Source organism: Balaenoptera acutorostrata, chromosome 3 (genome assembly GCF_949987535.1).
Source record: "Balaenoptera acutorostrata chromosome 3, mBalAcu1.1, whole genome shotgun sequence".
Lineage (NCBI taxonomy): Eukaryota > Metazoa > Chordata > Mammalia > Artiodactyla > Balaenopteridae > Balaenoptera > Balaenoptera acutorostrata.
In genome coordinates, this window is record NC_080066.1 from 81,977,704 (window position 1) to 81,988,742 (window position 11,039).

The 11,039-nt window shown below is 35.6% G+C and overlaps 1 non-coding gene across 1 annotated transcript; it reads right to left on the reverse strand.

Annotated features, from left to right (window-relative positions):
- Positions 1-10,349: 10,349 nt before the first annotated feature.
- LOC114235619 (small nucleolar RNA SNORA25) lies at positions 10,350-10,478 on the reverse strand. Its single transcript, XR_003621750.1, has one exon. It is a non-coding gene; the product is annotated as a small nucleolar RNA SNORA25 (small nucleolar RNA).
- Between the last annotated feature and the right edge of the window lie 561 nt (positions 10,479-11,039).

Genomic DNA, 11,039 nt, shown 5'->3' on the forward strand with positions numbered 1-11,039 from the left:
GTCTTCCTGGTTCATAACAAAAGTTCTTATAATACATTGCATATGTAAGTGGGATTTTTTGGCCTTCACTTCTCTCTGTTCATCAAGGTTTGGAAGCTGTGGGATCTGACAGACATGGCACAGATCAAATCCCTGCTGTTAAACTCCAGATATTATTGGTTTTGCCTTTTGGGTGTTCCATGTATTTGAAGACGTGATCTCTGACACCATTCTCTAAGAGTGCAGCCTGAGATGTCCTCTCATAATCGTCTTGCGTGCTTACTTGACTTTAGGGCATTTGGAAGGTCTTTGATATATTCTGTTTTTGAGGTTGACTTACCTAGTTTCATTAAAAATTGTTTCCATTTGTGTTTATTATTAAACTTGTTTTGAGGTGATGTTTGAAAGGAAATCACCACCATTTTATATGTAGAAATCTCATAGTTTATTTCTTTTAAATGTGATTTTTATGATAACCTCAGATAAATAACTAGAAAAGTATTCATTTTGTAAAAATTTAGAGTACATCACATTTGTTAAGATTTCAGTTGTATAATACAACATACCTACTGCTTTTTTTTTTTTTTAACTCCCTCTAGGTAGAAGTGATATCTCTATTACATTTTTATGGATGCTTCATTTTCTAGTAAGCTAGAAAAGTGTGCCTTTTACATTAACACAAGAATTGGATTTACCAGGAAAATCATACCTAAGAGGCAAACAATTTGATTGGCTTGAATATCTCACCACTATTGTTAGCTCATTGTTTTGAGTAACAAAGTTCTGTAAGTTTTCCCTTAGATTTATATATTTCCTACGTATATCACAAGTCTGCTTGTGCTTGAAGCATTATGGTAACTAGGGCCTGTGAAGATTACAAAGAAATGAAGACTGGCTGTCACCTAGTTCAGCAACTGGCATAATTATGGCAAAGACCTGTGAGCTTTGTCAGATTAGGAAAGTATGGTGTGGGGTGTATAAGGATTCTCTAGGGGAGACGTGACACCTTCCCATGATACAAGATTGTAGTACCACAAAGATGGATGATAGGGCATTTGACCCTTATATGAATACTGGGGGATCACAAAAAGTCTAGATTCAGATTCCAATGTATTTATTGAGTGTTTATTACATACTTGAGGTTTTCACATCAATAACCTTATTTAATAAATATAGTAACCCTTAAGGTAAATGCTGTTACTCTCACTTTATGAATGAAAAAAAATGAAAGGCAAGGAAGTCATATGGTTTTCACAAAGTTACGCAGGCCAGTTCTTGGAAGAGCTGGGATTGGACCTAAATTTTTAAACTTCTACACCAGGGTTCCTTCCACTCTCTCATTCTGCTTCTAGGTGTATGGTTTCCTGCTATACAATAATTCTTTTTCCTTTCTTTTTTTTATTGAATAAATTTGATATGTAACGTTGTGTAAGTTTAGGGTATATAGCATGTTACTTTGATACATTTATATATTGTAATATGATTGCAGATGTATCAGTATTTATCATTTTATATAATTATAATACAATATTGTCCATATTCATTGTACCGTGCATTAGATCTCTATGGCTTATTTACTACTAATTACAAGTTTGTACCCTTGAACACCATCTCTCTTACCCCTTCTCACCCCCAATAACCACCATTTTACTTTGTTTTTGTCAAATATTAGTCAACAATATACACTGGAGTTTAATTATGGGCTCTTAATTGTGTACCATTTGTCTATGTGTCTATTTTTGTGCCAGTACCATACTACTTGATTTGATTGATTTGTATGGCTTTTTAGTGTAGTTTGAAATCTGGAAGTGTGATACCTCTGGCTTTGTTCTTTTTTCTCAGTATTGCTTTGGCTATTTGGTGTCTGCTGTGGTTTCACACAAATTTTAGAATTGTTTCTTTTACTTCTGTGAAGAATGCCTTTGGTATTTTGATGGCGATTGCATTAAATCTATAGATGGCTCTGGGTAGTACAGCCATTTTAACAATATTAATTCTTCTTATTCATGAAAATGGTATATCTTTCTATTTATCTGTGTCTTTTTCCATTGCTGCCAGCAAAGTTCTGTAGTTTTTATTGTACAGATCTTTCACTTTCTTGGTTAAATTTATTCCAAAGTATTTTATTGTTTTTGATACTATTGTGAATGGGATGGTTTTCCTTATTTTTCAGATGCCTTATTATTAGTGTAAAGGAGGGCAATTAATTTCTGTTTGTTTATTTTGTATCCTGTCACTTTCCTGAAATCTTTATTAATTCTAACAGTTTTTTGACTTTGGGATTATTTGGGATTTATATGTATAAGATTATATCATTAACAAATGATGACAGTTTTACTTCTTTCCCCTTAATTTGGATGTGTTTAAATCTTTCATCTTGCCTAATTGCTCTAGGTAAGACTTCCAGTACTATATTGAATAAGAGTGGTGAGAGTGGGTATTCTCGCAGTGTTCCTGATCTTTAGGGAAACACTTTCTGTTTCTCTCCATTGAGTATTATGTTAGCTGTGGGTTTGTCATATATGGCCTTTATTATGTTGAGGTATGTTCCTTCTATACCCAGTTTGTTAAGGGCTTTTACCATGAAATGATGTTGTAATTTGTCAAGTGCTTTTTCTGTATCTGTTGAAATGATCATGTGATTTTTATCTTTTATTGATTTGATGAATTACATTTATTGATTTGCATATGTTGAACCATCCTTGCATCCCAGAGATAAATCCAACATGCTGTATAATCCTTTTAATGCATTCTTGAACTTTCTTTGCTAATATTTTATTGAGAATATTTACATTTATATTTATCAGGGATATTGATCTATAATTTTCCTTTCTTTTGGTATCCTTATCTGATTTGGGTACCAAAGTGATGCTAACTTCGTCAAATGAGTTTAGAAGTATTCCCTCCTCTTTGGTATTTTGGAAAAGACTTTGAGGAGGATTAGTGTTCATTCTTCTTTAAATGTTTGGTTGAATTCTTCAGTGAAGCTGCCTGGTCCCAGAGTTTCCTTTGTTGGGAGTTTTTTTTATTACTGATTCAATCTCTCTACTTGTTATTGTCTGTTTAGATTTTCTATTTCTTGCTGACTCAGTCTTGGTAGGTTGTATATTTCTAGAAATGTATCCATTTCTTCTAGGCTATGTAATTTGTTGGCATATAATTGTTCATGTTACTCTCATAATCCTATGTATTTTTGTAGTATCAGTTGTAGTGTCTCTTTCATTTCTAATTTTATTTAATATTTGAGTCTTCCATCTTTTTTTCTTAACTAGCTAAAGGTTTGTCAATTTTTTCTTTTTGAAGAACTATTTCTTAGTTTTGTTGATTCTTTCTATTGTTTTTCTGGTCTCGATTTCATTTATTTCCACTCTGATTCTTACTGTTTAACTTCTTTCTGCCAACTTTGGGGTTAACTATTCGTCATTTTCTAGCTTCTTGAGGTGTAAAGTTAGGTTGTTTATTTGAGATGTTTCTAATTTCTTAACATATGCATTTTATTGTTATAAATTTTCCTCTCAGAACTGCTTTCGCTGTGTCCCATAATATTTGATATGTTGTGTTTTCCTTTTCATCTCTTTTGAGATACTTTTTCATTTCCCTTTTGATTTATTCTTTGAGACAATGGCTGTTTAGAAGTGTGTTGCTTAGTTTCCAAATATTTATGTATATTCTCACTTTCCTCTTGTTGCTGATTTCTAGTTTCATACCATTGGGGTCAAAGAAAATAGTTGCTATGATTTCAAACTTCTTCAATTTGCTATGATTTGTTTTGTGGCTTATCATGCTATATATCCTGGAGAATGTTCCATTTGCACTTGAAGAATGTGTATTCTGTGACTGTTAGATGAAATATTTTTTAAAATTTATTTATTTTATTTATTTTTGTTTTTGGCTGTGCTGGGTCTTTGTTGCTGCGTGTGGGCTTTCTCTAGTTGCGGCGAGTGGGGGCTACTCTTCGTTGCAGTGTGCGGGCTTCTCATTGCAGTGGCTTCTCTTGTTTCAGAGCACAGGCTCTAGGCACGTGGGCTTCAGTTATTGTGACATGTGGACTCAGTAGTTGTGGCTCGTGGGCTCTAAAGTGCAGGCTCAGTAGTTGTGGTGTGTGGGCTTAGTTGCTACACAGCATGTGGGTCTTCCCAGACCAGGGCTCAAACCTGTGTCCCCTGCATTGACAGGCGGACTCTTAACCACTGCAACACCAGGGAAGCCTTAGATGAAATATTTTGTATATGTCTATTAAGTTTGTTTGTTTTACAGTGTGGTTTGATTCGAACAATTTCTTGTTAATTTTCTGTAATGATGGGTTAGCTACCAATTGCTGATAGTGGGGTTTTGAATTTCCCTACAATTATTATATTGTTGTCTATTTCTCCCTTATGATCTGTTATTAATTAATATTTTGGTGCTCATGTGTTAAGAGCATATATGTTTACAATTGTTATGTCTTCTTAATATATTTACCCCTTAATGTAATTGCCTTATATGTCTCTTGTTATTCTTCTTGGCTTGATGCCTTTGTCTGATACAAGTATGGCTATACCTGTAGCCTTTTCACTTCCATTTACTTGGAATATCATCTTTAATACTTTCACTTGGAACCTATGTGTGTCTTCAGAGCTTAAATGAATTTTCTGTGGGCAGCACATTATTGGGTCTTGTTTATTTATCCGTCCAGCCACTCTTCGCCTTTTGCTGCAGTCAATCCATTTACATTTTTGGTGATTATTGATATGTAAGGATTTACTACTGTCATTTTATCTTTTGCCTTCTTGCTACTTTTTGTCTCCTTTCCCCCCCCCCCCCCACTAGTTGTCTATCTTTGTAAGTTTGTGGTTTTCCATGGTGATTTGCTTAGTCTTCCCCTTTTTTATGTTTTGTGTTTCTGCTCTAGATTTTTGCTTCCATCAGTTTTATATAAAATTTTTCAGATAAAATATTCCTTTTTCTGCTAATAGAAATTTATCTTCATTTACCTATAAAGCTTCAATCCTTTTACTCTTCTCCTTTTATATATTGATGTCACAAATTATTTTATGTTGTGATTTTTCTTGTTATAGTGGTTATGGTTATTTTTAATGCTCTTTTTAAAAATCTTTTATGCCATAGTTAAGAGTTTAATATACTGTTTTAAAAAAGAGTCATAGTATTCTGTTTTCCATCTCAGAGTTTTGTGTACTTTAATCTTTCTGTTTCAGCTTAAAGAACTTCTTTCAACACTTTTTTTAAGGCAGGTCTAGTGATGGTGAGCTCCCTCAGCTCTTGTCTTTCTGGGAAAGGCTTTATTTCTCCTGCATTTCTTTTTTTTTTTTTAATTTTTATTGGAATATAGTTGATTTACAATATTGTGTTAGTTTCAGATGTACAACAAAGTGAATCTGTTATACATATACATATAAGCACTCTTTCTTAGATTCTTTTCCCATATAGGCCATTACAGAGTATTGAGTAGAGTTCCCTGTGCTATACAGTAGGTCCTTATTTTGTATCTATTTTACATATAGTAGTGTGTATATGTCAATCCCAATCTTCCAATTTATCCCTCCCCCCCACTTACCCCTTGCTAACCATAAGTATATTTTCTACATCTGTAACTCTATTTCTGTTTTGTAGATAAGTTCATTTGTACCTTTTTTTCCCGTAGATTCCACATATAAGCGATATCATATGATATTTGTCTTTCTCTGTCTGACTTACTTCACTCAGTATGACAGTCTCTAGGTCCATCCATGTTGCTGCAAATGGCATTATTTCATTCTCTTTTATGGCTGAGTAATATTCCATTGTATATATATACCACATCTTCTTTATCCATACCTCTGTCGATGGACATTTAGGTTGCTTCCATGTCTTGGCTATTGTAAATAGTGCTGCAATGAACATTAGGGTGCATATATCTTTTCGAATTATGGTTTTCTCTGGATATATGCTCAGGAGTGGGATTGCTGGATCATATGGTAGCTCTATTTTCAGTTTTTTAAGGAACCTCCATACTGTTGTCTGTAGTGGCTCTACCAGTTTGCATTCCCCCCAAGAGTGTATGAGGGTTCCCTTTTCTCCACACCCTCTCCAGCATTTATATTTGTAGATTTTTTTGATGATGGCCATTCTGACTGGTGTGATGTGATAACTCATTGTAGTTTTGATTTACATTTCTCTAATAATTAGTGATGTTGAGCATCTTTTCATGTGCTTTTAAACCCTCTGTATGTCTTCTTTGGAGAAATGTCTATTTAGATCTTCTACCCATTTTTTTGATTGGGTTGTTTGTTTTTCTGATATTGAACTGCATGAGCTGTTTGTGTATTTTGGAGATTAATCTCTTGTTGGTTGCTTCATTTGCAGATATTTTCTCCCATTCTGAGGGTTGTTGTTTTGTCTTATTTATGGTTTCCCTTGCTGTGCAAAAGCTTTGAAGTTTCATTAGGTCCCATTTGTTTATTTTTGTTTTTATTTTCATTACTCTAGCAGGTGGATTGAAAAAGATCTTGCTGTGATTTATGTCAGAGAGTGTTTGGTCTGGGTTTTCCTCTAAGAGTTTTATAGTGTCCAGCCTTACATTTAGGTCTTTAATCCATTTTGAGTTTATTTTTGTATATGGTGTTAGGGTGTGTTCTGATGTCATTCTTTTACATGTAGCTGTCTAGTTTTCCCAGTACCACGTATAAAAGAGACTGTCTTTTCTCTATTGTATTTTTGCCTCCTTTGTCATAGATTAGTTGACCATAGGTAAGTGGGTTTATCTCTGGACTTTCTATCTTGTTCCATAGATCTATATTTCTGTTTTTGTGCCAGTACAATATTGTTTTGATGACTGTAGCTTTGCAGTATAGTCTGAAGTCAGGGAGCCTGATTCCTCCAGCTCCATTTTTCTTTCTCAAGATTGCTTTGGCTGTTCAGGGTCTTTTGTGTTTCCATACAAATTGTAAACTTTTTCTTTCTAATTCTGTGAAAAATGCCACTGGTAATTTGATAGGGATTGCATTGAATTTATAGATTGCTTTGGGTAGTATAGTCCTTTTCACAATATTGATTCCTCTCATCCAAGATATGGTATATCTCTCTGTTTGTGTCACCTTTTATTTCTTTCATCACTATCTTATAGTTTTCTGAGTACAGGTCTTTCTCCTCCTTAGGTAGGTTTATTCCTAGGTATTTTATTATTTTTGATGGGATGGTAAATAGGATTGTTTCCTTGATTTCTCTTTCTGGTCTTTTGTTGTTAGTGATAAGAATGCAAAAGATTTCTGTGTATTAATTTTGTATACTGCAACTTTCCCCAAATTCATTGATGAGCTCTAGTCATTTTCTGGTAGCATCTTTAGGGTGTTCTGTGTATAGTATCATATCATCTGCAAACAGTGATAATTTTACTTCTTTTTCCAATTTGGATTCCTTTCATTTCTTTTTCTTCTCTGTTAGCCATGGCTAGGGCTTCCAAAACTATGTTGAATAGTAGTGGTGAGAGTGGTGATCCTTGTCTTCTTCCTGATCTTAGAGGAAGTGCTTTCAGTTTTTCACCGTTGTGAATGATGTTTGCTGTGGGTTTTTCCATATATGGCCTTTAATATGTTGAGGTAGGTTCCCTCTCTGCCCACTTTCTGGAGAGTTTTTATCATAAACTGGTGTTGAATTTTCTTAAAAGCTTTTTCTGCATCTATTGAGATGATCATATGGTCTTTATTCTTCAATTTGTTGATGTATCACACTGATTGGTTTGTGGATATTGAAAAAATCCTTGCATCCCTGGGATAAATCTCACTTGAACATGGTGTATGATCCCTTTAATGTGTTGTTTGAATCAGTTGCATTTCTGAAGGATGACTTTCCTGGATAGAGTATCTTTGGCTGGCATTTGTTACCTTTCAATATTTTGAATATGTGAATCCATTCTCTCCTGGCTTATAGGGTTTCTGCTGAGAAATCTGCTGATAGTTGAATGTGGGCATACCTTTGTAGGTTACTGGATTTTTTCCCTCACTGCCTTTAAAATTCTTTCTTTATTGTTGACAGTTTTAGTATGCATTTTGGAGAAGAGATAGAAAGATACCTCTTTTTGCATTGAGATATAAGGTGTTCTATTAGCTTTGTGGACATGTGTATCCAGTTCCTTCCCCAGATTTGGTAAGTTCTCAGTTATTATTTCTTTGAATATGCTCTCTGCTCCATTCTCCCTCTCTTCTCCTTCTGGAATACCCATTATTCTTATGCTGGCACTTATATTGGAGACAGATAGTTCTTATAGGGTTTCTTCACTTAAAAAAATCTTAGTTTTCTCTCTTCTTCCACCTGAATCATTTCTATATGTCTATCCTTGAGCTCACTAATTCTCTCTTCCATATAATCTGCTCTATTTCTAGTGCATTCTAATGCATTGGAAAGTTCTTCAGTTCCAGATCTTCTGTTAGGTTTTTTTAAGAATTTCATTCTCTTTGGTAAAATACTCATTCTGTTAATTTTATTCCTAAGATCACTGTATTGCCTTCCTGAGTTTTCTTGTAGCTTGTAGCTTCTTGAATTTCTTCATAACAGCTATTTTAAGTTCTTTATCAGTTAGACCACAGTATTCCATGTCTTTGGGTTTGGGAAAATTGTCATTTTCTTTTGGTGATACTGTATTACCATGATTTTTCATGTTTGATAAGTGTCTCTGCCACCACATTTGAAGTCTGCTGTATGATTCTTACACCAAATGTGCTCTTGACTTAGTTCAATTTCCATTAGTTTTACATTAAACTTTAACTTTATGACTCCCAGCTTTTGTCTGATCCCCAGCGATGGCAGAGACCTCAACAATGTGCTGAAGTTGACTGAACCTGACTGAACTGACTGAACCTCTCCCAAAAAGGCTATAGAGGGTTGGGAAATGAGACTTTTTCCCTATTAAAACTTGATGTGCCTGGGGCTGCCTAGATTATTATTCTTTTCTTCAGTCCTTTAATATCTTTTAAAAATTGTGTGCATGAACAAATAAACTTTTGAGGCACTGAGGACATTTTTTAGAAATAAAAAAATATGAGGCTATCACATTTTGAACATACAGGTACCACACAGTACCAAGAGAATGGCAACTCAGGAGAGGGGCAGATGGGATAATTGTATGATTCTCAATAATAAAACCCAGAGAAGAAGACCCTGTTGAAGAAAATAAAAGCATAAGTGATGGAGCTTTTTGCCTTTTATATCCTCTAGTTCTAGAGTTCCAGAGGTTACTTTTAATTTTAATTGCCCTTATATAAGGAAGATAGTCTTTCATTACTTTCTCCCTGTTTATTAGCCTATGTGACTTTTGACATAAAAGGTTGGAAGGACAATGTAGGGATGTTAAATGTATAGTGACAGGACCCTGTTTTTCCTCCTTCAGGCTCCTCCAGAGTGGTCGCTGCCTCACCATGTTTACGTAATATGAATCATCAGCATTTAGGGAGAATGTTTGAAAGTGTAGGAGGTATTTGTTGGCATAGAGAAGAAAACCACATTGCTTGGGCAATTATATTGCACTGCACCCTTTTCATTCCACGTGTATCTATCTGGGCAGAGGAAACCAAATTCTTCTCCCACTTCGCTTTGAGTAAGCTTTCTAGAAGCTTGAAGGTCTCTCAACATTTTAAAATTGTTTGAGATCTAAGTTACCAACAAGGAAACATGTTTATAAACATAAGGCCATGGCCTTCATGTAACCTTTCTATGGCAAAGAAAAAATTATGGGAGAAAACAGAGGAGACTTAAGGAATTGACCTGACTACAACAAAATTTTCTGGGCAGTATGGATGATACTTGACAGATTCAAGTTTTGTTTTTAACCAGACACCCTACCCGTTTTGTTCTTTGCTTTCTCTCTTACACAGAAAGCCTTTAACCTGGGGTTTTAGGGTATTCTTTTTATGAGACCAAAGTCACCTATAATTTTTTTATTGAATTTTGAGTTATTTATTTACTTGCCCACATCACCAATCATGGCTTTTTGTGGGTGAACTGTCATGATTACGAGTGGCTACGTTTTTAAAAATTTAATTAATTAATTTTCTTTATTTTTTTGGCTGTGTTGGGTCTTAGTTGTGGCACGCAGGATCTTCACTGAGGCATCCCTCCCTTCGTTGAGGGATCTTTCGTTGCGGCGGGTGTGCTTCTCTCTAGCTGTGGTGCACGGGTTTTCTCTCTCTAGTTGTGGCGCATGGGCTACAGGGTGTGTGGGCTCTGTAGTGTGCGGCACGTGGGCTGTCTTTGAGGCATGCAAGTTCAGTCGTTTTGGCACGTGGGCTTAGTTGCCCTGCAGCGTGTGGGATCTTAGTTCCCTGACCAGGGATCAAACCCACGTCCTCTGCATTGGAAGGAGGATTCTTTACCACTGGACCACCAGGGAAGTCCTGAGTGGCTACATCTTTTTAGGAGCACATAGCTCTATTAAGTGACTGTGGCATCCTCAAGAGAACTTCAATCTCTGGTCATAGTGTTAAGAGGTCCTTGTTTCACAGCTCCACAAGCCCACTTGGAAATGGCCTTCATCTATAATATTTAATTGAGGCCTATATAAGGCTGCTGGTAAAAATATTAAATTCTCATGCCGGATGCTGACAAGATGAAGGTGACAAAGCATCCATTTCCTGGCACCCTCAAGTCCTTCAGACTGCTGGAATCACTCTTCCGTGAAATATATGAGTAGAGTGGACTGAGCCCCTATTCCACATGTTGTAGGAAATCCAGCTTCTTCCCCAAGATCTAGAAGGAGCTTCAGGAGTTTTGTTTCTCCTGGCCATCTTTTGCTCTGGTCTTCTCCATCCAGGCATTCCCTGACCTCTATATGTTTCTTTCTTCTGTGACTGCTGTCTTGTTTCTGTGCTGTCTTGGTCATATTGAGCATTAGTTCTATTGCTTCATTTCCTTATAGTACCGCCTACTGTAAGGCTGTCACGTGCAGCTAACCTTTAATGAAACTTTGGGAATGGGGTCACTGATGAATGCACCACACTGATTAATGCATAATCAGATAATAAGCTTGTTGTCTGGTTAACAAACAAGTTTGTATATCATAATTAATAAGGCTAAGGGAATTCTTAACATGT